The sequence below is a fragment of the Mustela nivalis genome (genome assembly GCF_964662115.1).
Source record: "Mustela nivalis genome assembly, chromosome: 19".
Lineage (NCBI taxonomy): Eukaryota > Metazoa > Chordata > Mammalia > Carnivora > Mustelidae > Mustela > Mustela nivalis.
The window spans coordinates 43,651,788-43,675,522 of NC_139038.1; positions in this window are offsets into that span (position 1 = coordinate 43,651,788).

Below are 23,735 nucleotides of genomic sequence, written 5' to 3' on the forward strand. Positions count from 1 at the left end.
ATGCCAATAAAGTGTTCAGTGACACATAGGTGCCAGGGTCAAAATGCAAACCTAGAAAGAGCTTCACATGTGTTATGAATTACTGCATGTCTCTTTAGATCGTATTTTCAATGAAAGGTGCTTTAGATATGGTAGATGGATGAAATCATTTCCATCAGTCTGGTAAGGAACCAATGTTACCTTCGAGTACTAATTGCCATCTCTTCACAGGCAGAAGAAAGCTTGGTGAAGTATGACATTTCTGCTTGGTTGTAGGAGAAGGCTGCAGGGATTGAAGCCATGCACCTAACATCCTGTGTCAGGATGGGCAGTGAACTTGAGGATAGCAACCCCTCATCCTACTGCACATTGCTAGCCCCAGAGGGAGAATATGGACCTTATTCTCAATACTCTGGGTTGAGATCAGCTGTGCCTCTGTGTCAGTTCCAGGCTGCAGGACCTGGGGCCTGGTTCTGGAACTTGAGATAGGCCCTGCTGGTGCAGGAGGAATGCAGCAGGGACAGGGGCATTGAGAGAGATGGCTCAGGGCCACCTCCCCACAGGGCAAACACTAGACACTACCTGCCAAAGAGCAGCATGCTCTCCCTCAAGCCATCTCTCTCCCTGAAAGATCCTGAGGCTGGGTCCCACATTTCCAGGCCAAATGACGGGGACTCCCCTTCCCAAGTGAAATGGCCGCTGGAGGAAGATTGGAGCCCTGGGCTCAGAGAACTCTGATGCTCGGGATTCCTGCCTTTTCTTGCCCCAACACTGAAAGCCCCTCCTCCGTGGGCCATGGTTCCCCCTCCACCCTCCTGGGCCATGTCCCACCTGTCTTCATGCAATTCCCCTTTGTCCCTTCCTCTCACTATCCCTGTTACCTCTGACTCTTCCTCTCCTACTTTCAGACTCCTGGTGGTGCCACACTGTCTGGGTGCTGTCCAGAAGTCCATTGACAGAAAAGCGTATGATGAACCTGTTGACTTAAATTAGTAAGTGTCATGGAGATCCCACACAGAGCAAGCATGAGAATCAGCTTGTCATTTTTCCATGTATGTACATAATGTAAGCTCCACACTGACACCTAGTGAGCTTACAGAGATAAGTGGCATTTCTAGAGATGATTTAGGTGTAATACATTCTCTGTTAATATGGAATGATTTGAACACCATAAATCTTTCTATCCAAAGTTGAATTCCCAGGACTGAAGGAAGTCTATGTTTTTTAAAAATATTTTTAAAATTTATTTATTTTCAGCATAACAGTATCATTATTTTTTCACTACACCCAGTGCTCCTTGCAATCTGTGCCCTCTAGAATACCCACCACCTGGTACCTTGACCGCCCCCCACCCCGCCACTTCAAACCCCTCAGATTGTTTTTCAGAGTCCATAGTCTCTCATGATTCACCTCCCCTTCCAATTTACCCCAACCCACTTCTCTTTAACTCCCCATGTCCTCCATGCTTTTTATTATGCTCCACAAATAAGTGAAACCATATGATAATTGACTCTCTCTGCTTGACTTATTTCACTCAGCATAATCTCGTCCATGTTGCTACAAAAGTTGGGTATTCATCCTTTCTGATGGAGGCATAATACTCCATAGTGTATATGGACCACATCTTCCTTATCCATTCATCTGTTGAAAGGCATCTTGGTTCTTTCCACAATTTGGCGACCGTGGCCATTGCTGCTATAAACATTGGGGTACAGATGGCCCTTCTTTTCACTACATCTGTATCTTTGGGGTAAATACCCAGGAGTACAATGGCAGGGTCATAGGGAAGTTGTATTTTTAATTTCTTGAGGAATCTCCACACTGTTCTCCAAAGAGGCTGTGCCAACTTGCATTCCCACCAACAGTGTAAGAGGGTTCCCCTTTCTCCACATCCTCTCCAATACATGTTGTTTCCTGTCTTGCTAATTTTGGCCATTCTAACTGGTGTAAGGCGATATCTCAATGTAGTTTTAATTGGAATCTCCCTGATGGCTAGTGATGATGAATATTTTTTCATGTGTCTGATAGCCATTTGTATGTCTTTATTGGAGAAGTGTATGTCCATATCTTCTGACCATTTTTTGATATGATTGTCTGTTTTGTGTGTGTTGAGTTTGAGGAGTTCATTATAGAGCCTGGATATCAACCTTTTGTCTGTACTGTCATTTGCAAATATCTTCTCCCATTCCGTGGGTTGCCTCTTTGTTTTCCTGACTGTTTCCTTTGCTTTGCAGAAGCTTTTGATTTTGATGAAGTCCCAAAAGTTCTTTTTTGCTTTTGTTTCCTTTGCCTTTGGAGACATATCTTGAAAGAAGTTGCTGTGGCTGATATCGAAGAGATTACTGCCTATGTTCTTCTCTAGGATTCGGATGGATTCCTGTCTCACATTGAGGTCTTTTATCCATTTTGAGTTTATCTATGTGTACGGTGTAAGAGAATGGTCAAGTTTCATTCTTCTACTTATAGCTGTCCAGTTTTCCCAGCACAATTTATTGAAGAGACTGTCTTTTTTCCACTGTATATTTCTTCCTGTTTTGTCGAAGATTATTTGACCATAGAGTTGAGGGTCCATATCTGGGCTCTCTACTCCATTCAACTGGCCCATGTGTCTGTTTTTATGCCAGTACCATTCTGTCTTGGTTATCACAGCTTTGTAGTAAAGCTTGAAATCAGGTAACGTGATGCTCCCCCATTTAATTTTTGTTTTTCAACATTTCCTTAGCAACTAGGGGTCTCTTCTGATTCCATACAAATTTTAGGATTATTTGCTCCAGGTTTTGGAAGAATACTGGTGGAATTTTGATCAGAAAAGCATTAAATATATAGATTGCTCTAGGCAGTATATACATTTTAACAATGTTTATTCTTCCGATCCAAGAGCATGGCATGGTCTTCCATCCTTTTGTGTCTTCTTCAATCTCTTTCATGAGTGTTCTGTAGATCCTTGAGTACAAATCTTTTACCTCTTTGGTGAGGTTTATTTCCAGGTATCTTATGGTTCTTGGTGGTATTGTAGATATAATCAGATCTCTAATTTCCCTTTCTGTATTTTCATTGTTAGTGTATAAGGAATCCACTGATTTCTGTACATTGACTTTGTATCCTGCCACATTACTGAATGGCTGTATGAGTTCTAGTAGTTTGGGGGTGGGGTCTTTTGGGTTTTCCATATAAAGAATCATGTCATCTGCAAAGAGAGAGAGTTTGACTTCTTCATTACCAATTTGGATACCTTTTATTTCCCTTTGTTGTCTGATTGCTGTTGCTAGGACTACTAATACTATGTTGAACAAGAGTGGTGAGAGTGGATATCCTTGTGTTCCTGATCTCAAGAGAAAGAACGCAAGTTTTTCCCAGTTGCTGTGGTTCTTTCATAGATAGATTTGATGAAGTTCAGGAATGTTCCCTCTATCCCTACTCTTTGAAGCATTTTAATCAGGAACGGATGCAATGCTGGACTTTGTCAAATGCTTTTTCTGCAGCAATTGAGAGAACCATGTGGTTCTTCTCTCTTCTCTTATTAATTTGTTCTATCACATTGATTGATTTGCAAGTGTTGAACCATCCTTGTAGCCCAGGGATGAATTCCCCCTGATCATGGTGGATAATCTTTTTAATGTGCTGTTTGATACTGTTTGCTAGGGTTTTGTTGAGAATCTTAGCATCCATATTCATCAGTGATATTGGTCTGAAATTCTCCTTTTTGGTAGGGTCTTTGCCTGGTTTGGAGATCAGGGTAATGCTGGCTTCATAGAAAGAGTCTGGAAGTTTTCCTTCTGCTTCAATTTTTTGAAACAGCTTCCGGAGAATAAGTGTTATTTCTTCTTTGAAAGTTTGGTAGAATTCTCTGGAGAAACCATCAGGTCCTGGGCTCTTGTTTTTTCCGAGGGTTTTGATCACCACTTCAATCTCCTTACTAGATATTGGTCTATTCAGGTTGTCAATTTCTTCCTGGTTCAATTTTGCTAGTTTATAGTTTTCCAGGAATGCATCCGTTGCATCTAGGTTGCTAAGTTTATTGGATATAACTGTTGACAATAACTTCTGATGATTGTTTCTACTTCTTTGGTGTTCGTTGTGATCTCTCCCTTTTCATTCATAATATTATGTATTTGAGCTTTCTCTGTTTTCTTTTGGATTAGTGTCCCCAGTGGTTTATCGATCTTATTGATTATTTCAAAAAACCAGCTTCTAGTTTCATTGATACGTTCTACTGTATCTATGGTTTCTACCTCATCGATCTCAGCTCTAAACTTGATTATTTCCCTTCTTATGTGTGGAGTTGGTTTGATTTGTTGTTGATTCTCCAGTTCTTTAAGGTGTAGTGAGAGCTGCTGTGTTCTGGATTTTTCAGTTTTTTTGAGGGAGGCTTGGATGGCTATGTATTTCCCCTTCAGACCGCCTTTGCTCTATCCCATAGGTTTTGGATGGTAGTATCTTCATTGTCATTGGTTTCCATGAATTGTTTTAGTTCTTCCTTGATCTTCTGGTTGATCCAAGCATTCTTAAGCATGGTGGTCTCTAGCATCCAGGTGTCTGAGTTCCTTTGGAACTTTTACTTGTGATTGAGCTCCAGTTTCAAAGCATTGTGATCTGAGAATGTGCAGGGAATCAATTCAGTCTTTTGGTATCGGTTGAGTCCTGATTTGTGACCCAGTATGTGGTCTATTCTTGAGAAGGTTCCGTGTGCACTTGAGAAGAATGAGTATTCTGTTGTTTTAGGGTGGAATGTTCTGTATATATCTATGAGGTCCATCTCGTCCAATGTGTCATTCAATGCCCTTGTTTCTTTATTGATTTTCTGCTTGGATGATCTGTCCATTTCTGAGAGAGGCGGGTTAAGATCTCCAACAATTAGTGTATTCATATCAATATGACTCTTTATCTTGATTAACAGTTTTCTTATGTAATTGGCTGCTCCCATATTAGGGGCATAGATATTTACAATTCTTAGATCATCTTGGTGGATAGTCTATTTCAGAATGATGTAGTGTCCTTCTGGATCTCTGACTGCAGTCTTTAGTTTTTAAAATCTAATTTGTCTGATATGAGAATTGCTAGCCCAGCCTTCTTTTGAAGCACATTGGCATGAAAGTTGCTTCTCCATCCCTTCACTTTCAGTCTAGGTGTATCTTTAGGTTCAAAATGGGTCTCTTGTAGACAACATATGGATGGGTTCTGTCGTTTTATCCAGTCTGCAACTCCGTTCCATTTTATGGGCGCATTTAGGCCATTCACACATTGAGGGTGATTATTGATAGATACGTTTTTATTGACATCATGTTACCTTTGAAGTCTCTCGTTCCGTAGATTGTCTCTATATTTCTGTTCAATGCTATTCTTGGGCTTTTTCCTCCTTTAAAGAAGCCCCCTTAATATTTCCTGCAGTATCGGCTTGGTGGTTGCGTAGTCTTTTAAGCCTTGCCGATCCTGGAAACTCTTTATCTCTCCATCCATTTTGAATGTCAGTCTTGCTGGATAAAGTATTTTTGGATGCATGTTCTTCTCATTTAGTGCCCTGAATATATCTTGCCAGCCCTTTCTGGCTTGCCAGGTCTCTGTGGACAGGTCTCACGTTATTCTGATGGGCTTTCCTCTGTACATAAGGATCTTCTTTGTCCTAGCTGCTTTCAAGAGGTTCTGCCTACAATTCTAATTCTTCATTCTAACTTTTAGGTGTCTCGACGACTTTCAAGAATCTGTAATCTTGGGGGGAAACCTTTCGGCCTCTAGTACATAAACTCTGGTTCCATTCATGAGATTTGGAAAATTTTCATGAAGAACTTGTTCCACTATATCTTCTAGACTTCTTTCGTTCTCCACCCCTTCAGGGATTCCAATGATTCTGACGTTGGAATGTTTCATGGCATCATTTATTTCCCTGATTCTGTTTTCGTGGCTTCTAAGCTGTGTGTTCCAGGCTTCCTCCTTATCCTTTCTCTCTATCTGTTTGTCCTCCAGATCATTAATTCTATCTTCTGTCTCAGTTACTCTAGCATTGAGAGAATTTAGATTACATTGGAACTCATTGAGAGCATTGTGAAGCTCATCCCTGGTAGCTTTCAGCTCTTCCCTAATATTGAAATCATGGTCTCTGGTCGTTTTCCGTTCGGCCCTAATCAAATCCGTTTGGTCACCCATGGCTTTCTCCAACCTAGCTATTGCTTGGATAATTGTAAGCCTGAATTCTCTTTCCGACATATTGTCTATGTTGATAGCCTTTAGCTCTGTTGCAGAAGGTCCATCCTCTCTATTTTTCTTCTGTTGGGCATTCCTCCCCCTAGTCATTTTGTTGAGAGATGGCTGAACGTGTGTAGCTGGGTGTATCGTCTGTGGTGCAGTCAAGGTGCACCCTGGAATGCTTCTGAGCAATCAGGGTTCCCCAACCAAATGAAAGGAAAAAGAAAAGGAAAAGAAAAAAAGAGAGAAGGAGAGAGACAGGAAGGAAAAGTGAGATAAAAGAGAAGGTTTAGCCCAAATGGGTCCTAGGTAAGATTTATGAAGCATACAAACAGACACAGACAAACAAAAAGACTGATAAAACTATATGACAGGAGAAAGAAATTATATATATATATATATGCAAATAAAGGAAGAACCTCATCAAAAAGAACCCTACATATAAGATTTATATACTATCAGGATAAACACAAAATTACAGAAACACTGGTAGAAGAAAAAGATGGGAGAGTGGTTGTATATTCTCAGTGTGGGTGAGGAAGGTTGTTTTGATTCTTCCTGGATGTATCTTGATATCTTTGTTAAAGGACTCAACTTTCCTAAAATAAGGGGGGATTAGGAATTGGTTTACCTATAGGGGTGGCATTGATTGGTGAAAGGGGATTACCTTGAAGTTTAACTCTATATGAATATTAGAAAATAAAAATTAAAAAAAGGAATAAACTAAACTAAACTAAAATTAAAAAAAAGAAATTTAAAAAATAGAAATGCAAAAGGAAAACACAGTTGTATGTATCAAAAATTTCAGGTTAGAAGGTTATTATGGAACTTGATGTACTGCACATCTCACTGTGAGAGTAAATAGGTTAAAAATATTCTATATAATAATAAAAAAATTAACTATACAAAAAATTAGCCAGAATAGTGGGAACGAATTAATAATAAAAATTGTCCTATGAAGTAGTGGTGGTTGTTCTCTTGTCATCTATTATTTTTCCCTTTATGGGTTGGTTTTCTGGTGAGGGGCCTGCCACGTGGGTTTTCAGTCCCTGAAGTTCTCTCAGCTAAGTCCTCCCGCCCCCCTCAAGGAAACTGTTTTTCTCAGGCTTTTGTTCTCTGGAGGTTTTTATATTTGTTCACTTTTGTTTTTCTCTCTTGCCTTGACCGCTTTTGATGGTTTTTGTAGGTTTAGAGGAAAGCAAACTGCACCCTGACCTCCATCTCAGAGAGAAGCCTCAGTCTGGCTGCAGAGCCCATATGAATCCCCCTTTGGCCGCTGGCAGAGCAGGTTCCCAGTCGCGGTCCCTGGGGACTCAGGATTTTTCGTTGTCTGGGCAGCTCCAGAGTGCCAGAGAAGTTCCAAGCAGTGACCACACGCAGATTTTCCTGCTGGCCCGGTCTTGGGAGTGCCTGGACTTTCCGGTCCTAGAGCACCTGGCTGGCATTTGTGTGCACCTCTCTCAGGGGAGGGTGTGGGGCATGACTCGGACTCTGATGGCACAGAAGGGCACTTGCGTGGGTTCTGCAAAAAGACTGTGCTTCTGTTGCCTGGTGAGCCTCCCAGCCCTTCACAGGAGCCGAGCACACTCTCAGGCGCACTGGTGGTTCAGGGAACTGAGACCTGGTTTCTCTGCTGCACTCTCTCTGGCTCTGTGCCAGGGGTAACTGTCCTGGGTCTGGGGACTTAAGCCCCTACCCTGACAACCCAATCCCAGCAATTACCCACCCCCTGACCCCACCCCACACCCGTGGTCCTTTGCTCTTTTTGAGTGCTTTCTACCAGACTCCCGAGTTAATGCTGGTCCCCAGGTGCAAGGCACTCTCATACTGGGATATTACTTCCCAATGGGTCGCTTCTGGTGGCTCCATTTGTTTATCTTCTGATATCAGTCCGACTTTTCCACTCAGCTTTACCTGCGCACTGGCTGCTTCTATTCCAGTAGAGATCCAGACGTGTATAATTCTTATCTCAGGCTGTTTTCGTGGGTAATTGGAGATCTTTGGAAGGTAATCAGCTCACATTAGGGTGCATGTTGAAAGGGCGCCTCCTCCTACTTCCCCACCATCTTGTCTTTCTCCTGGAAGTCTATGTTAATACCACATATGCAGTATCATTTTCATTCATATCATACCGGTTATTCCTATGAGATTCCATTTTGCAGTTTTTTTTCCCACTTTTGCAGTTTTATTAAAAAAGCTGTTCAATTTCCAAATATATGGGGAAATCCTAGTTATCCTTTCTTGATTAATCCAGCACATTTGCAATTATGATCAAAGAACAACTCTTGTGGGTTTCAGTCTTCTGAAATATATTGAGACTTCCTTTATTTCCAATGTATAATTATAGTTGAATTCAATTCCTTCTTTGAAATAGACTAATATCCAGGCAATCCTGGACTCCAGACTGGGGCCTATTCCCCCTTGGAGGGCCAGGATATAAGGAAAGGTAGAGCAAGACCTTCATTTATACTCACACCCCCTCTTACTTACTAGAGGAAATCAGGAGAGATGGTGGACCCAAGGAACTTCCAACACCTGAAGAGTAGTAGTCTGGAGCCAAGATGGATATTGGGAAACCTTGGAGAGCAGAAAAGGAGGAAGGGACATAGAAAGTGGGAGCAGGGGAGGTAGGGTTGGATGATAGTGAGCCTAGGACTGGATACAAAGATAAGGACTTGACATGAGTTGAGGGTGAGCATATAACCAAGAAGTACCCTTATGGACAAAATGGAAGTCAAAGAAGAAGCTTCAAGAGATAGGATGTTTGAACTCATTAACAGTACCACTGATAATGATACTACAATGTATGTCTCCTTCCAGCCTGAGCATTCCACTTTGGGTGACAAGTTGAATAATCTCACTATTATCTAGGTCACTCTACTGCCTTGCATGCATAGATTTTCAGTTCTCCTACACAAGGGAAATATGTAAGTTGGTTCTCATGACTGAGCTTTGAGATCTCCCAAGAATGTGTGTGTTTTAAAAGGTAGATCCTCGGGGCACCTGGGTGGCTCGGTGGGTTAAGCCGCTGCCTTCTGCTCAGGTCATGATCTCAGGGTCCTGGGATCGAGCCCCGCATCGGGCTCTCTGCTCAGCAGGGAGCCTGCTTCCTCCTCTCTCTCTCTCTGCCTACTTGTAATCTCTCTCTGTCAAATAAAAGGTAGATCCTCTCCTGGGGCACAGAGAGACAACACCCACCATTGTTGGCAGCACCAGGAGTTATGAGGGGTTGGGTGCCTCAGAAAGTGACTCTAAGACAAGGATGTGAGTATAAGTAGTTTCTCTGGAAGGATCTTTGGTGGGAAGAAATGATGGGAGCTAGGATGTGAAGAAGGAGGGCAGCCAACACAGAAGACAGGGTGTTAGTTTAGAGGTCACTGCTTGGGCAACTCTGTCTCCATCCACTGGGAACGTTTTAAATACATGCAGAACAGCCCTGAGTCATCCCATCCAAGTGCAAAAAGACCTGCACGGGCTGAGTGTTGCTCTTATGGACATTGGTTACCTGGCTCTCGAGCTCACTGCCATGGCCAAAGAAGCCAAGGAAGCCAATGGACACCCTCGGGTAAAGAGCTGCAGACAACTGTGAAGGCAGCCACTGTGTGTACAAGACAGGGCTTGCCAGTGAAGACACCAGAGGGCACCAACCCTCTCCTCTCCTCTCCTCTCCTCTCCTCTCCTCTCCTCCCTATCATGACTTATGAGATCTGAAATATTGAGAAATTAGTGTAGTGCTGCCCATCATACACCAAATGACTGCCAGGATGCCTTAATTTCCTGATCACTTACAGTCCCAAGACTGATACTTCTTAAATAACAAGTAATTTCTGTCCCATGACTACTCCAACCCTACTCTTTCACTCCAGAAGTTTCAGTTCAAGCAACTCTTCTTTTTTTTTTTAAGATTTTATTTATTTATTTGACAGAGAGAGATCACAAGTAGGCAGAGAGGCAGGCAGAGAGAGAGAGGAGGAAGCAGGCTCCCCACCGAGCAGAGAGCCCGATGCGGGACTCGATCCCAGGACCCTGAGATCATGACCTGAGCTGAAGGCAGCGGCTCAACCCACTGGGCCACCCAGGCGCCCCTCAAGCAACTCTTCTTGCAAGCACTCTTCAAATCTTTCCAGGAACAAAAAAAAAATGCACCTTTAACAAGGGAAGGAGGACTATCGACAGCGTATACCTTGTGCCAGGAATAATGAACACTTTTGTCCTCCAGGAAAAAATTCCTATTCCTTGCAGTCTCGGAAGTCATAGGATCTGAGGCTTAAGAGTGTTCACTATCCTTGAAATCAGTATTAGTAAATGCAGCTTTACAAGCTGAACAGCAATTGATAGTAGATTGCAGTAGTGACAAAATTAAAAATCTAATTATGTTCCCTTCCTATAAACATTAACAATTAACCGTGTATCTTGAAATCAACCATTTATACATACATACATGCATATACATATACATATTTTTTTGAGAACGAGAGAAAAAAGACTGAAATGGTGGGGTGGGCTAGAAGGAGATGGAGAATCTTTTTTTAACAAGATTTTATTCATTTATTTGACAGACAAAGAGATCACAAATAGACAGAGAGGCAGGTAGAGAGAAGAGAGAAGCATGCTCCCCACCAAGCAGAGAACATGATGTGGTGCTCAATCCCAGGACCCTGAGATCAAGACCTGAACTGAAGGCAGAGGATTAACCCACTGAGCCACCCAGACACCCGAGAGGGAGAATATAAACAGACTCTATGCTCAATGTGGCGCCTGATTTGGGATTAGTCTAATGACCCTGGTATAATGACCTGAGGCAAAAATCAAGACTGATGCTTAATCAATTGAGCCACCAAGGTGGTCCCCCCATATCAACTCTATTTTATCCCCTCCAGTAACCTCTAAATAGCCTTTGTTGGTATTAATCATTCTAGTATTACAACCATGATTTTTCCCTCCATGAGTAATTAGCCCCTGGAATGGCAGGCACCAACTTCATAGAGCGCCATGTAAGGACACACCCATTCTAGATTAGAAAACTACATTATGATAGAATACAAAATGTTATATATGTTTTACCTTAACATAAAACATCTGTAATTGCTCTTTCTGTGATTTCTATATTGTGTATTACTCAATTTTGGTAACATAAATGCTATAATTTAAATAAAACAACAGGGGTGCCTGGGTGGCTCAGTGGGTTAAATCTTTGCCTTTGGCTCGGTCATGATCTTGGCGTCCTTGGATGGAGACCCGCATCGGACTCTCTGCTCAGTGGGGACCTTCTTCCCCCCCTCCCCCCGCCTATCTACCTACTTGTGATCTCTCTCTCTGTGTCTAATAAATAAATAAAATGTTTAAATAGTATAAATGAATAGATAAATAAATAAATAAAAGAATAGAAGAGAATAGGTGGCAATTACTAGTAAGTAATGGTAGGAATAATTATGCTACATTATGCATTTAAAAATAAAAAAAATATTACTAATAAACTTTTCACTTTGTAATAGGTTTAGACTTACCAACAAAACCAAATAGAAAAGACAGGACTAAACATTTCCATACACCTAACACAGTTTGCCCACTATTTTCCTTTTTTGTAATTCTTTAATTCCAATATGGTTCACATATATTAGTTTCTGGAATACAACAGATGGATTCAACACTTTCATGCATTCTCTAGGGCTCATCAGGACAAGCAGCCCCTTCATCCCTATCACCTACTTCACCCATGCTGCCAACCATCACTTTGTTGTCTGTCGTGAAAAGTCTGAGTCTGGATAAAAGAGCTCAGACTGAGGCAGGAATCCACCAAAATCCTAGAGGAGAACACAGGCAGCAACCTCTTTGACCTCAGCCACAGTAACTCCTTCCTAGATGCACCTCCAAAGGCAAGGGAAACAAAAGTGAAAATGAACTTTTGGGATTTCATCAAGATCAAAACTTCTGTGCCACAAACGAAAACCGTCAACAAAACAAAAAGGCAACCCACAAAATGAGAGAACTTATTTGCAAATGACACTACAAAGGGCTGATATACAAAAACTATAAAGAACTTCTCAAACTCAACACCCAAAAAACAAATAATTGAGTCAATAAATGGGCAGAAGATGGGACCAGACACTTCTGCAAAGAAGACATACAAATTGCTAACATATGCATGAAAAACTGTTCATCATCATTAGCCATCAGGGAGATTCAAATCAAAACCACACAGATACCACCTTCCACCAGGTAGAACCACAAAAACTGACAAGGCAAGAAACAACCAGTGTTGGAGAAGTTGGGAGAAAGGAGAACCCTCTCATACTGCTGGTGGGAATGGAATTTGGTACAGCCACTTTGGAAAATGGTGTAGAGGTTCCTCAAAACATGAAAAATGAAGGATATGATATTTTACACCAGGGATGAACCTGTTAAAAAAATTACATGTGCCCAAGTGATTCATGTTGGCTGGCTCAATTATTCTCATGATACCTCATTTTTCTCTTCCTCCCCTTCATCCTCTTCAGCAGTAATTGGATAATCAAATATTTCATTTTATAAAGACTTTCCAAGACTGAAAGGATGTAGAGTGAGTTCAATGAGTTTCATGCTGAAGGAAAAAGATGTGACAGTAACATGGAACCCCCATATCCTGGGGGACTGACAGGTTTACAAGAGGGGTGGCCCATCACAGTATTAATCCTTCCAATACTGGGGATATTGAAGTGAGTACACATGAGCCTAAGTGATGCCTTTATGCAGCCTGGATGGGGTGCGGGGTCAACAGTTTTAGATTTAGAAGGCCAACAGTTGTTCAGGGTCTTTTAGAACTGAAGGATTAATCTGAATTGCTTGATTGACTCACTGACTTTATTTATGATAAAAAAATGTTGGTCACAGTTTCACGACATACAGAATTGAGGCAGGCAGTCAATACCTTAACATCTGCTCTCCAGGGTTATGTTTTTAAAAGACTGGATGTGTAGAAAACAAATCTGACTTAGGCACCAGCCACAGGTCTTTAGCTCATGGGTTGCAGCCTGCTTATACACAGGAGCCATCTCTGGCTCACTGATATCACAAAACAGAAACAGAATGTGTCACAATGAAGATGTAATATTTCATCATGAAGGTTTTTTTTTTTTTTCAAAACAAAGGTCACAAATTACTCAAACTCATAATTTATTCTGTTGTGGTTTGTAGCAAATGAAAAAAATATTTTAAAATGAAATAATATTTTGGGAGTGATTTAGATGTTAAGTTTTGTGCCATAAACAATTTACATCTTAGGGGATCACAAGAAAATATTGAAAGCCCAAACTCTGGAAAGATTCTGAATTTAGAGTATTATAGATTATTATAGTGTTTATATGCCTAATCATATAGTGATAGTAAGATCTAGTCTTATACGTATAACAAAATTCAAAAATAATTTGTAATACTACTACAACATTATATTAGACCTGAAACACTATTGAGAATATTCAAAGAAAAATGCTATCCCCTGGTTATTGACGGGAAAACAGGTAAAGCCCATCAGTGATGAAAAGCTTCAATTATAACAGATGTAATATTAAGAATGTCGTAAGGGGGGCGCCTGGGTGGCTCAGTTGTTATGCATCTGCCTTTGGCTCAGGTCCTGATCCCAGAGTCCTGAGATCAAGCCCCACATCAGGCTCCTTGCTCTATGGGAAGCCTGCTTCTCCCTCTCCCACTCCCTCTGCTTGTGCCCTCTCTCTCTGTAAAACTAATAAATAAAATTAAAAAAAAATAATGTCATAAGGGGAGCACCTGGGTGGCTCAGTGGGTTAGAGCCTCTGCCTTAGGCTCAGGTCATGATCCCAGGGGTCTGGGATTGAGCCCTGCATCGAGCTTTCTGCGGTGCAGGGAGCCTGCTTCCTCCTTTCTCTCTGCCTGCTTCTCTGCCTACTTGTGATCTGTCTGTCCAACTAATAAATGGAATCTTTAAAAAAAAAAACTGTCATAAGGGTGTGCCTGGGTGGTTCAGAGGTTTAAGCACCTGCCTTCTGCTCTGGTCATTTCTCAAGGTCCTGGGATCTAGCCATGCAGCAGGCTCCCTGCTCAGCAGAGTCGGCTTCTCCCTCTGCCTAACCCCCTCCATACATGCTCTCTCGTTCTCTGTCTCTCAGATTAATAAATAAAATCCTAAAAACAAAGAATTGGGTCATAAAGATAGATGATACATTGGTTGATTTTCTTAGCATGGAGAAGAAATAAGGATATGTTAATTTATGAAATCAATAAATGGTTAAAAAAAGGATACCGTCAAAAGATTGCTTATATCCATACACTGCATGTTAACTAAGTAGAACTTAAATAAAAATTTGAAAAGAATAAATAATTGCCCATATCCAGACATAAGATAATGGAGCAACTGCAGCATGTTTGGAAAAGAATGGAAGACATTTTTTCTTCCCTCACAATGATTACGTCCACTTGCACCTTGCTCAGAAACTAACCTTAAGAGGGACATCATCTCCATTTAGGAGATGCAAACCTGCATCTTTCATATTCCATATTTCAATATGCAAACTTTCAAAATTTCATACTTAGGATATGTGATTTTTCCAAATTCAATGGACTTGGGAGATATTCTCAGGCCTTAGTCATAAACAGAAAATCTCCAATAAATACACTATAATTAAATGAAATCATATGGATGCATATAGATTACACTTCTTTTGTAATATGTCAAGGTGGCATGATAGTTTTAAATGGGTGCGAAATGTTAATAGAGATGTAAACAACAAATCCTGAAGGGACACAAAGTTGCACACTCACCAGAAGGTCTGTTTTCTTTACAAGTCACAAAGGAACCTAAAGGTACGTGTGAGGCATGGAAAACTCAGGAAGAGCTATGCATATGATATCTGAATTAGAAATAAGCAACAAAGGAAAAGAAAATGTGGGAAGTGCATGAATCGGTCGATCTAAGCATCTATTTTAATATCTTCAACAAATAGCAGCAGCTTTTTTTCAAATGCTGATTCACAGGTTTTGCTTAGTACAATCTTTTGCATATTGAGAAGTGGTCTTGACACGTTGAACAGAAGAAATCTCAGTGGAATCCTGCGAAAGAGATCTTCCTGAACTTTTTAACCAATTTAAAACTGCTGAAGATTGTTCCCGGCTCATGAGAAAATTAGAAAACATGGCAAATCTCAGTTGAAAATAAAGAGATAAGCAGGGGCACCTGGGTGGATCAGGTCTTGATGTCAGGATCCTGGGATCGAGTCCCACGTTGGAGTCCCCACTCAGTGTTGTCACCTTCTCCCTCTGCCTCTGCCTCCCCCCTCCTCACCACTGTACTTGCATAAAATCATTAAAAAAGAAAACAGAGAAAAGGAGATGAGGTAAAAGGCACGTTTTGAAGATATTATTGATGAGTTTCCTTCCAATGATCATGAGAAAGGATAAATAAAACAATTCCTGTTTTCCTTGTAAATTTAACCTTAAAAAAATGAAAGGTTTATGAAATCAGGTACCTGTCAAGTTTGCACTTGTTTTCCAAGTACTGTAACATTGTGGGAAAAAATAAACACTGAAAAGTAATAAAAGCATCAGTGCAGGACAGTCTGTGCTTTTACCTGGGTTACTGGGTCTAGCAGAACTCAGAGAGCGGGATCCCAGCTCCTCCTTCTAGAAGGTCCTGAAGGTCAATGGTTCTTGCATTCTTGGCCCAACCCAATGTAGCTCCAGTTTCTCTGAAGCTGAGTCACGATTTCTCCCCAGAAAGAAGTCGGCATTGGTAAAAAACCAACCACAGTATTTCTGTTGCAGTGTCCCATGACCTCTCAATCCAGAGACCCCTGAGTATAATAGGGTCTTCAAATGTCCTCAGGGACAATGAGGACCAAACCCTGGGAAGAGCCCCAATATGTCATCACCTACTGTACTTTCTCACCTACCAGCATGTTCTGGGGAAGCTCCCAGAGTCCCCTACTCAGCACTCAGCCAACAAGGCAGCTTCTCTGTCACACCTCAGGAGGCAGGAAGTTACTGCAAAGGCCCCAGGGTCTCCCCAGGGCATCGGGTGAACCGGCTGGAAATACAGCTCTGGCTCTCTATCCTGCGGCAGTGAGAATGGAGCTGGACCCCATGACCTGGGAAGAAGGAGGGCTTTGCAGGATCCAGCAGCTCTGCTGCAGAAGGGATTGGGAAAAAAGGGCCTAAAAGGGGACAGAAGCATACACACCCAAATCCTCCTGCTGCTGAAGAAGGGATGGGTCTCCTGTCTGGGACCTCTGCCCTGCCCATCCCTCAACAGGGAAACTGTGGGAGGACTGTGGGGCATCATGGGTCTTACCACAAACACTGCCACTATCAGCTCCACTCAAGGCCCCTCTGTGGTTGGAGGGCAGCTGGTGAGGTGAAAACCCTGCACAAAACCTGGTTTAATGCAGGGCCTCCTCACCAGGCTCTCAGGGCTCACAAGACACTTCATTTTCTGCTCACTGTCACAGTAGACCACTGCCAAGGGACAGCCACCTGTCCCGCTGATCACTACCTCCCTAAACAAGCAGGTGCCATGTGCTCAAGAGGATCTGTCACCAGAGTTAATACAAACACCAGCAGATCTAAATTCAACCTGGGACCCCTCCCCAGAAAGGTTCCTGGGGTCCCTTGCAGTAGAAGTACCATGAAGGGTAATCTTGCTCTATCCTCCATCCCCCCACTGCTGCCAGGGTGTTATCTGTCTGAAGGCTTCACCCTGTGCCCTCGAAGGAGAGGGACTGTAGGTCCCGCTGAAGGGAGATGCTGACACAGAGACAGAACCATGAACAGTTTATTGGGGAGATACCAGGAGAGACAAAGCACAGGGTACAGGATGGGCAGGGAAAGCATTCAGACCACCAGGAAGAAACATTCATATCTTGACTAGATATAAATTCATTGGAGCCTGGTTGTTGGAGGTCAAGGAAGTCTTCAGATTACAAAATGATTACCCTGTAAGGCAAGAGGATTTGGGTTAGTACAATGAGATCTTATGTTTTCCTAAATGCTCTCTGCCTTGCATACTGTATCTGAGGCCTTGGATGAACACTTGGGTGTGTGGCCACATCTGTGAGTCTGTATGTAATAGACAATAACTGTCTTCACATCTCACATAGAAATATCTGATTGTACCTGTTCTCTTAACTATATTTTACTTCATTGTGGCTAGGACCTGACATTTAATAGAAAAAAAGGGGGCTCTTTGCCTTGTCTTTGAAATGAGAATTGCCACTACCGGGGCTGAGGTATTACACTCTTAGTGTATTTTATGGACTTAAACAAACATTTTTTGATGCTCATTGGCATGGAGCTATTTTCATTTAAACAGTGAGAATGGTGAATGGTCAGAGCCCAGATTCTTTGCCAATTATTATTATTATTTTTTCTTTTTGAGACAGAGACAGAGAAAGCACAAGCTTGTGAGCGAAGAGGGATGGGGGAGAAGGTGAGGCAGAGAGAGAATCCCAGATAGGCTCTACACTCAGCACCGAGCCCGACTTGGGCCTCAATCTCTAAAGCTCGAGATCATGACCTGAGCAGGAATCAAGATTCTGACACAACCAGAAGGTGATGATCTGGAAATAGACGCCTGTAAGCTCTGCATGAAGACTTGTCACTTTGAACGGGAAACAACACCACACACAGACCCCAGGATATACCTAACACACACAGATCAGGACACTGTGCTGCCCAGAGAGGAACAGGACTCCAGAAATGGGTACAACTGAAAACATGCCTGCATTTACTTGGTTCTTTTCTGGGACCTTCTCATGCACGGTGCTGCTATTGTCCCCTTGGGCTCCACAGGCTTCTGATTGGGACCGAAGGCCGAGAAGGGACAGAGGTGGTTTCAGACTGGCGACGACCACACAGGATTCTAGCCAACCCTCTACCCCTGCCCCAGCCTATTCCCCTCTCTCCTTCTGAAGGGTCCACTGTGTTTCTCACAGGACTCCCCTGACCCCTGTGGACGAAGGCGGGAACTGTCCATCACCCTCGCAGATACGACCACTCTGCCTGGGACATATGTTTCCAGAACTAATCTATAATGCTGGACAACTGGGGGTCTCCACATGTGAGACTGATGTGAAGGTTGTGCTTCATCCAGCCCAGAGCCCAGAACATCGTGTCTGTGTAGTGCACCTGGGCAATGCTTCTATGTCTGTCCTCTGTGGAATGTCACTTTTCTGCTCCACAGTAGACGCCTGCTGCCCAGTTCTTTATGGTGAACCAGACAGTCCATGATATGGACGTCAGACAAAGTGGAGGAATGTTACCATGTCCTCACTTGGGCTTATTGCTGCATTGCAAAACCTTGTGGTACCACCTCTCCATCCTCTCCACCGACAGAAGGGGTTCAACTATGAATAAGCTCTATGACCCATGTCAATTCAGATCATCTCACCTTGTGGTGGAGGAACGAGGTGTGGCCGAGGCCCCCATGTCGACCACTGTGGAGGTGGATGAGGAGGAGGGAAGTCTGGTACATTCCACCCCATGTGGTAGGGCATACGGAGGAGCCCTGGGCAATGAGGGAACTCTCTCACACCTCTAGCGACCTGCAGAACAGACAAGAAAATATTTTAGCAAAACAGACAAAAGTTGCAACACCAAGAAAAGAAACCAAAACAAAGAGCTCTCAGCATCCGGCTCCTTCTCCAATACCACCTTCCAGGAGAGCTGCATCATTCTAGAAAACTTACATGCCCCTCCCAGCTGGGGCCAGTACAATGAGCGGGGAGAGGGCAATGGCTGTTACAGGAATAGCCTGTCACCACACATCACTGCCCATGTCGGCCCACATTATCCAGCAAGAAGTAGTGTCTTCAAGATGAAAAAGGATCATTGCAAACTAAAGCAGCACATTCCAGACACGGAGGCATCGAAATCCTGGACAATACTTCCTCTATCCTCCTCAGCCACCAGAGAAGATTTTGCTTTGAGCACAATAGAGAGAATGTGACGAAACTGAACGCCCTTTCTCCACAAAGTTTCCGAGCCACTTGAGGGGAATCGTTGGCCTGTAAGTCCCTGACTCTCCCAACGCTGCCTCGCTCCTGACAAAGGGGTCCTCTACTCTCTACAGTTTCTGTCCATGGCTACAAAGACACTTGAGGAATTAGGGCCTTGTGCCCTGACAGGGGCACTGGAAAAGTGTCGTCCAAGGGACATGATATCAAAAACCTTTATTTACACTGAGCAGCTGTGCTTGTCTTTTTTTTTTTTTTAAAGATTTTATTTATTTGACAGACAGAGATCAGAAGCAGGCAGAGAGGCAGAGAGAGAGAGAGGAAGGGAAGCAGGCTCTCTGTTGAGCAGAGAGTCTGATGTGGGGCTTGATCCTAGGACATAGGATCATGACCTGAGCCTAAGGCAAAGGCTTTAACACATTGAACCACACAGGCGTCCCCTGTGTTTGTCTGAAAACACAGTCATTTGGAAATTTCAACCTACTGAGTTCCAGAGTAATTTTGTACAATGGGAAATGAAGATGGGAAGGCTATATAAGAGAATTCACAAAAGGGTATATGCTTCCCAGTGGAAAACTCCACATGTGTGATGAGAAAAGAAATCAACTCTCACAGTAACTTAGGACCAAATGACCTGCTCCTGGAAACCCAGCTGAAGGGCTGGGAGGCAGTGATCATGCACGTAATCACTGATATCCCCCTTCAGAACGTGTGACCCAGTGTGCGATTACGACAGTGCACATAAGAGCTTTGACACTTCAAAATACTTGTAGAAAGGGTCTTAAGTGGGCTGGTTCTGCAAGGCACATTTTCCAGCAGAAGTAAAATGGAGATGACTTGTGAAACATGCCCTGAGAACATTGCAGACTGCAAAGGAGACAGTATAAAATGCAGAGAGAGTATTCCCCAGTTTCCGTTTGTGAGGATTCCCAGACCCATCTATCCCCAGCATGAGCACAACACCAGTGCACCTGAATGTAACCTAAAGGGAGTCGGGCTGGCCAGAGGACTTCACTGTGGAGGGAGGGGCCCTCCTCCCCCAGTTAATTCCCCGAAGTGCACTGTGGGCAGGCAGGGGTACACATCCACACACACATCTTCCCCACCACCATGTTCCAATACTATAGCATCTGTGCCAGAACAGCTATCCGCCCCCTGTGTCTCACCTAGCACCTGGGGTGAAGAGATTCCATGGGGAAAACTACTGTCACCACATGTTAATATAGATCTGCACACCTCGACAGAGACAAGAGTGTGACACCAAGGATAATCAACTAAGGAAAAACTCCATTCACGACAGGCCAGTATCTACAGCTGGGACCACACCTCTCCCATCACAGCAAACAGAGCAGCTCCTTCTATACATTGAGAACAAACACAATGATAGGCCCTGGAAAACCTGTTGTCCACACGTGGAAGTGCAGGTGCTTATGGGTCAACCGGAAGCCCACCAGCATCCCCCCTGAACAGCTCTGCTTCCCTCCCTGACAATGGGATCTCCTACACTCCACAAGGGCTGTCCATGGCCACAGACACCGCTGACGAGATAGGAGTGTCTGGAGTCCTGCAGAGGACCTGGAAGAGTGCTTTCTGAGAGTAACAGGACCCCTTTGAGTGAGCGAGACCAGCTCTGTGGATCTACGTCCCCGACATTCGGACAGTCCTTAGCTCAGGCACAGAGCAAATGCCTAGTCTTTGGTGCTGAGACCCACTGATGGGCCGATTTGATACCCCCAAATGGGAACCAGTGTGTCTGGGGAGCACAGGCAATGCTCCCAAGATGGGTCGGGAGAGACCCTATGAGTTGGCACAGCCATCAGACCCCATCAGAACCCGCTCATGGAAGCACAAGTAAAACACGTGTGAGGTGTGGGCCTTGCAGAGAGTCACTGGGATTCCCTCTTCAGGGCTGCTGCTCCAGGGGGTGTTTTCTATGGCACACCTGGCACCTGCCAGAGTTCATCATCATCTCACCCAGGGGCCAACTGGAGGGATTCCAGCTGTCGTCTTCATCCACTCAGATGGGACGCACGGGAGGTCACAGCTCACCTTCTCCACAAACACTCAAGCTGCCCAAAGCATGTGGGGCAAGTGTGACGCGGTCCTGGCTTTTCCCATTTTCCATCTGAGGACCTCTGCAGATACCCTCCCAGGTTAGTCTCCTGACCCGAATACTAAAAATGCTCCAGCTCCCGCAGGAAAGCAAACGGCAAGGAGTCAGCCGGACTAGCTGACTTCACTGTGGGGTGAGATGTCACCCTCCTTCAGTTATGTACACACACACATACACGCACGTCCACACACACACACACATACACACACAGATGCATGAGGTGAGCATCCTACCATCACGTGTCTCAAAGCATCTACAGCTTTGGGAGGAAGCACAAAATTGAAGATCTCTAAAGGAGCAGGCAGAGGCTCCTGGGTGAACAGTGTGCACTCTGAAAGGGATGATCGCAGGACACACACCAAGTCCACAGTCTAGGACAGGGACCTGTCCACACTGCAATCCATTTCAGAAACGGACACAACTAAAAATGCCCAAGCACTTACCATATGCATCTCTGGGTCGCTTTGAGGGCTAGTGCTGCTGTTCATCCTGGGAACCACTCTAGATGCTAGATCAGACAAAGGTCAGAGTTTTATATTGGTTTCGTGCCCTCCATGCCTTCCTCTCCCCATCTTGCACTCTTTCCCACACTTGGGTCCCTTATCAGAGGGTTTCACCCGTGACTCAAGTGAGTCCTTTGCAACGAGAGACACCAGTCTCCTCTTGCCTGAGACACTCCAGGGCCCTGGTTCCAGTGTTTCTGTAAGTAACCCATCACGTGTAAACAGGTCGGGGTACAACTGGCTATCAACACTAAAATTGGGGTGCTCAACACACATCAGAGAAAAATCACTGTATCTTCATAGATTAAACACCTAAGTGAGAATAGCCTTGCATGGGGACATCCACAAACCCTCAACATGAACAGCCCATGTTCTCTTCTCAGGCCACAGGTGGATGGTTCATTTGTCCATCCTGCATTTCGGACCTAGAATGCGTGACTGGCCAACAAATAAACATTTCAGGGAAGAAACAGACTTTGACATTTGTATAGTCACGAAAAAAGAAATCATAGACAGATTGAGCAATAAAGCTATTGCATTGCACCGATAACATGAGAGGAGTAAAATATATTTCATTGCTCAATATGGTCCTATAGATGACAAATAAAACAAAAATATAGAAACCTCCATAATGAGTAAATAAATGCCCTTTTTCACAAATAGTCTTTTATTTTTTGTCAAGGTTTGACCACTGAGTCAAGGTGGGAAGGGCGCTCGTCTCGCACCTTCTCAGGCTCAGCTCTTCGGAAGGGGGTAGCAGGGGGAAGGTGTGGAGCGGCGTGAGCTCCACCTGTCACGGGGGCAAGTGTCCTGCTGCCTGGGGACATATAAGAAAAGCACCCTCCTGTCACCCCTTCAGACAACCTGCAGGCTGGAGGTGGACACACAGCAATCACCCACAGGAACAGGAAGGACACCATGTGGTTTCACAGCAGAAATCAGGCTGCTGCATTTCACATCGTGCTCCCTACCTTGCCACACAGGCTTCTGCAACTCAGGCCTTCCCGGCATCAGTTCCCGCCTCACGGATCCCACAGGTAGCATCTCCCTTTGCATCATGCGCAGTCTTGAACACAGAAAAAGAATGGACATCTCTAAGAATTACAACACCACGTCCTCTCCTAGGCAGGAAACAGCATAGCCGTCACCTCTCCAAACACCCGTAAAAACGCACATCAAACTCTCACACCTGTATTTCAGGTAGGCGTTCTCCCTGCTCTGCTGCATCATCCTTGTTTCCCAATACCGAGCCTTCATCTGCGGCAGAAAAACACACCCACCTTCAGTTGTGCCCAACTGTGCCGCAAACGAAGATGAGGAAAAGGAAAATACTTACCCAGTTAGCCAGAGCGTTCCTCTCTTGAACTGCGATCTGAAAAAGCCAACACACCAGAAACCCATGTTCAGGGCTCTAAGGGCCACGACCATCACCTGCAGGGGGCGCCAAGGGGTCAGTGTGTTGGACACAACTCCCATTACCTTGTGGTTGAAGGTGAGGTTAGACTCCTGCAGCTCTTCCCGCATTTCTTCCACTTCTCGTCTGTGAGGGGGGACAATTGTTTTCATCAGACAAAACCCAACACTGGGTGTGATTTTCAATCATCTGCCAATGTGGCCATCCTCCTCTTATCTGTCCCCTCATACAATTGATCCTGACACAGGAAACACTTTCACCTGACTATAATTGGACTGTGGGATCAAAGCTGTTCTTACAGCCTTTCCTTCATCATTTTTTTTTGCCTGCAGGATCAAAACTGACAAAACTTCCTTACCCGTTTTCAATCTTTCCCTCAGTTATCACATGACAAATGTCTTATGTCATGAAGCTCTATTCTCCTTTAACTTCTATCCTCACTATGGTTCCCAGGTTTGCAAAGACCAGCACCATCAGATGCCACTACCGGGCTTATGGGAAGGACTCATCCTAGGACAAACTGTTTTCCTCCAAACACCACCTCAAGGACGCTGGTATGGAGCTAGTTTCCACAGTCAGGCAAAACTGGG